Source organism: Muscardinus avellanarius (assembly GCF_963383645.1).
Source record: "Muscardinus avellanarius genome assembly, chromosome: 8".
NCBI lineage: Eukaryota > Metazoa > Chordata > Mammalia > Rodentia > Gliridae > Muscardinus > Muscardinus avellanarius.
Window position 1 is genome coordinate 29,358,842 of NC_137794.1, and position 6,000 is coordinate 29,364,841.

Below are 6,000 nucleotides of genomic sequence, written 5' to 3' on the forward strand. Positions count from 1 at the left end.
TAAAGTAAAAGCCTCAATTCAAAGCACAAACAACCAATTAGACCACATGGGGAACAGAATCTCGCTCTTAGAAGATGATCATTCCAAAAATGAACGCATAGTTTCTAATCTAGAAAAAAATATCCGACAGCAGGAATCTGACATTGAAGAAATATGGGCCCATTTTAAGAGAGCTAACCTAAGAATAATTGGAATAGAGGAGCGAAAAGAAAGTGAAACCAAAGGGATCAACAATCTCTTCAAGGAAGTAATAGCAGAAAATTTTCCAAACATAGAGCAAGAGGTTGATACACAGGTCCAGGAAACTTATAGAACTCCCTTTAGACAGGATCGGAGAAGAGGATCCCCACGCCACATAATTGTCAAAATGACCAATGTGGAAGCCAAGCAGAGAATCTTAAAGGCAACAAAAAAAAAAGGGTCAAGTGACATTCAGAGGCAAACCAATTAGAATCACTCCGGACTTCCCAAACCAAGTCATAAGAGCCAGAAGGGCTTGGAGTAACATATTCCAAACTCTGAAAGAAAACAACTTCCAGCCAAAATTTTTCTACCCAGCAAAACTTTCTATCAAATTAGATGGAGAAATAAGAAGCTTCCATGAAAACATAAACTGAAGGAATTTATGTCTTCAAAACCAGCGCTAGAGAAAATACTCAAAGAGATTAACTACAAAGAAGAAATAGGTAACACACACCAGAACCAGAGAAACAAGATTTTCCATCCAACAGACAACTAAGATTGGTTATCTGTGGAGATTCATTATTTATGTTAGTCTTTTACCTATCTCTAAATTGTATTGTTTGCCTTTATTGTTGCTAATTTTTAGGATTTCTAGTTGGAATACTAATATACCTTCACATATAGCATTTGGAAATATTTTATCCCATTCTATTAGTAACTGTTAACTCTGTTTACATTGTCTTTGGATATACAATATTTTTTATTTTTTAGGGAGGTTTTTTACCCTTTTTTTGCCTGTGCCATTGAAATCATATCCAAGAAATCACTGCCAATTTTAATGTTGTGAGGTTTTATGACCCAGATTTTCTTCTAAAAGTTTATAGTCTTAAGATTTATATTTAGGTCTTTTATCTATTTTGAGTTAATATTTGTATATGATGTTAGTTAAGGGTCCAATTTTATTCTTTTCCATGTAATTATTATTTTTCAACTATATTTAGTTAAAAGATTATTATTTCCACCACCAAATGTTCGTGGAAACTTTGTCAAAATAAAAAACTTGACAATATAGGGAAGAATTTAGCTGTAGGGTTGTATTTAACTCCATTGGTTTATATATCTGCCTTTAGAACAGTACTACACTGTTTCAATTATTGTAGCTTTATATGGTTTGAAATAAAAAAATATACATCTTCTAGCTTTGTTCTTCTTTGAGGTTCTTTGGGTATCTAGAGTCCATAATCCATATCAGGATAGATTTTTTCTGAAAAATAAATAAATAAATGTATGATAGTTTCACCTAACAAAAAAATAAGAAAAAAATATTCTCTGGTAAGAAAGAAAGCAGAAAGAAATATTGAAATGTTATCGTTAAGTCATCAAAAGCTTGGTATCAGACAAATGAAACTGCTATGTGAGATTATCATATTTAATATTGGATAAATTGCTATAATCCTAGATGTCAACCACTAAGCCAAGCATGGGAATGAGGGATGGGGAGGGATCGGGGTGGGGATTGGTTAGGGGCTAACTGGGCGATGTGTGCATGTATGTCCATAAATGTATTATCTTTATACCATTATGATGTATGAATACAGTGTACCAATAAGAAAAACTTTAAAAAAATAATAATTTTCAAAATCTGTGAATACATCAGATTTGGCAAAAAGAACTCTGAAATGTTATTAAATCAAGGAAATTGAGATGAGGAGATTATTCTGGATTATCTGGATAGGCCCAATGTAATTGTATGCCTTGTTTCCTTGTTATTTGTATAAATTGGAAAAGGTAAGGAAATAAATTTTTCTTTGAAAAGTCCAGAAGACATATAGCCTTGGAGTCACTTTAGTTCCAGCCAAATGAACTATATATAGAAATGTATGATAATAAATTAATGTTTTAATTTCATGGTAATTTGTCTCAGTAGCCACAAAAAACTAATCAAGCCCTTATTTCTCCAAGTGTGGTCTCTGAGTGATCTATGTTGCAGTCATGTTGCCTTCAGAAAGGAAACTTACCCTGGAGAAAATGGAGCATGCCTACGGATAGAGGAGTCAATTCTCCAAGCCATAACTATTCTTAGTGTGTGTCTAAAAACAAAACGTTAAAATATGTAAAGTAAAAGCTGATTAAGTATAGGGAGAACTAGATAAATATATTACAGTTGAAGACTTCAACATCCTTCTATTAGAAATGTCTTGTTCCTTAAGATCCAGTGAACTTGAGTAGTTGAACTTGAGAACGCCATCAATCAACTGTATATAGTGGGCATCTATATACTATTTTAACCAAGAAAGGAGAATGCATATTTTTGTCTAGCTCACATGAACATTCACTAAGACCATATTCTGGGCCATAAAACACATCTTGTTTAAAAGAGTAGAAATCATACAATGTCTGCTCTCAGACCACAGTGGAATTAAACTAAGAAACAATAACAGAAAGCTGAAAAATCTCCAAATACTTGGAAATTACACAAGATACTTGTAAATAACACATGGGTCAAAGAAGAAATCTCTAGAGAAATTAAAAATTATTTTGAACTAAATGAACCTGAAAATACAACTTAAAAACATTTGTGGATTGAAATGAAAGTAGTACTTGGAGGGAAATTTACACCATTGAAGAAATTAAAAGTGCAAATTTTGAGTCTTGCCACAGATCATTTAATTGACTCTAGAGTATGGTGCAGCTTCAGAAACTGCAATTTAATTAACAGCCCCATGTGTTTTTAATATACTTTAATTTTTGAGATTTCTCAGATTAAACATTTTTTTACAATTTGTTAATTATGAAAATAAATAGAAATCTATTAGCATAAAACTTTTAAGGAGCTTAATTAACTTGGCATATATATAATCAATCTAAATATATATTTTCTGTTTTTTAGAAAGTCTCTTAAACATCTCAAGCCAGACTCTTTAACCTCTCAAACACTTTTAGACATTATTAAAGTTATTTTATCCTGGTGTTTCTTATTCACGTGTCTTCATTTAGTAACTTTTACCAGCTATCAGCTTAAAAGATATCCTCCTCCTTAACCCATTTCAGGTTAGGGTGGGGATAGGGAGGAGGTGGGCTGGAGGATGGCAGAAGAAAGGGCAAAGGTCTTGTGACTTGTTGAGATCAGGTACTTCCCTGATCTCAATATCATCAGGTTAGATGATATTAAATTCCTTTCCCCAGGGCCTGACTTGGATGGCTCCAGGGTGCACTGGTTTCTGGGGACTGATGGTTTCTGGTGATATTTGTTTGCATGTCCTGGGCTGCCCCCAGTTGGTGGCACCACAGACATTCTTTTCTGTCCCTCACATCTGGTAGTCTTAAAGGGAATGAAAATGTCACTTTCTCCTGCCTTTTAAGCTGACATTCAGACCTGAATGTGGCATGTGGGCATCACTTTAATACATATATTTAGGTATAAGACTCATAGTGCCTCCAATCTACCTGACAGTCCTGTGTCATTTTGTCTTCTTATTTTTCTTTCCCTGACATTTCCAGGCATTCATCTGGGGGCTCCTTGTCACATCTGAGCTTTCCTTTGACATTAGGCAAGGAAAGCACTTGGCTTTCCTCAATTACTGGGTGGAAGGAATGGTCCCCCAGACACAGGGCTCTCTATCCCAGTCCCCTAGCCAAGTTGACTCCCTTAATTCTCAGCTTTGTTTTACTTCCTGCTGGGTATATATGGGAAGGGGGGTTTATTGTAAGGCCAAAAATACTGAATTGATCTCTCACAGTAGATTGATCTCTCAATGATTCCTGAGTGAGATCGTCATTTTGTAGAACCTAGAAGTTGGGGTAGCCAGGATTTATTGTCTGTAGTTGTGAGTCTTGGCCTTAATTATGGAAAAATAAGAAAAATCTCATTCAACTTGTTCATTTCCCTGATGGGAGACTTATATCCATTTCTGAGCCAAGAAACAGTAATTGTCATGAATCTGTTTATATAATATGATAAACTATATTATGTTTTTATGATATAAATTATTATACATGAATGTATTCTTTCAGTCTCCAAATCATAATCAAAATTGCACTCTAGAAAGCTTAAGATACTCTTTTAAAAATTTATTTATTATTATTTTTTAATTTTAATTTTTATGTGGATCATATTTGAAAAGACATACATTCACACAGTGCTTGGTGCTCCCACATTTCATCCCTTTCTTCCACTCCCAACTATGAATGTCCAGGTTGACCATGCTACTTTCACACTTACACACTTATTCAAATGTAGATCCACCATTAATCAACCTCAGCCTTCTTCTTTTCCTACCTTTTTTTTCTTAGCTTTTCTGAGGTTTCCTGTCCATTATCTAGAGTCCCTAGGGTATCCCTAATACTCCCTAGGTTGGGCACATTAGAGAAAACATATGTCCTTTATATTTCTGTGCTTGGCTGATCTCACTTAACATAATGTTGTCCAGGTCTTTCCATCTTCTTGCGAATTATGTGATTTTGTTCTTCCTTATTGCTGAGTAGAATTCCATTTTGTGTATTTCCCATAATTTTGCAATCCATTCATCTGTTAATGGAGACCTAGGTTGGTTCCATATTATGGCTCTTACAAATTGTGCTGCTATGAACATAAGTATGCATATGTTACTGTAATTCTCTGATTTCAACCCCTTTGGAAATATACCCAGGAGTGGTAGAGCCAGATCATATGGGGGATCCATTACCAGTTCTTTTTTTTTTATTGGTGCACTGTATTCATACATCATAGTGGGATACAAACTTTTGTAGACATACATGCACACATCACCCAGTCAGCCCCCACCCGATCCCCACCCCATTCTCTCCCCATCCCTCCTTCCTATGCTTGGTTTAGTGGTTGACATCTAGTATTATAGCAATTTATCAAAAATTAAAATTGATAACCTCACATAACAGTTTCATTTGTCTGATACCAAGCTTTTGATGACTTAAAGATAACATTTCAATATTTCTTTCTGCTTTCTTTCTTACCAGAGAATATTTTTTTCTTTTTTTTTGTTAGGTGAAACTATCATACATTTATTTATTTATTTTTCAGAAAAAATCTATCCTGATATGGATTATGGACTCTAGATACCCAAAGAACCTCAAAGAAGAACAAAGCTAGAAGATGTATATTTTCTGATTTCAAACCATATAAAGCTACAATAATTGAAACAGTGTAGTACTGTTCTAAAGGCAGATATATAAACCATTGGAGTTAAATACAAGCCTAGAGCTAAATTCTTCCCTATATTGTCAAGTTATTTTTGACAAAGTTTCCATGAACATTTGATGGTGGAAATAATAATCTTTTAGCTAAATATTGTTGAAAAATAATAATTACATGGAAAAGAATAAAATTGGACCCTTAACTAACATCATATACAAATATTAACTCAAAATAGATAAAAGACCTAAATATAAATCTTAAGGCTATAAACTTTTAGAAGAAACTCTGGGTCATAAAACCTCACAACATTGAAATTGGCAGTGATTTCTTGGATATGATTTCAATGGCACAGGCAACAGAAGAGTATACAAACTCCCTAAAAAATAAAAAAATATTGTATATCCAGAGACAATGTAAACAGAGTTAAAAGTTACTAATAGAATTGGATAAAATATTTCCAAATGCTATATCTGAAGGTATATTAATATTCCAACTAGAAATTCTAAAAATTAACAACAATAAAGGCAAACAATACAATTTAGAGATAGGTAAAAGACTAACATAAATAATGAATCTCCACAGATAACCAATCTTAGTTGTCTGATGGATGGAAAATCTTGTTTCTCTGGTTCTGGTGTGTGTTACCTATTTCTTCTTTGTAGTTA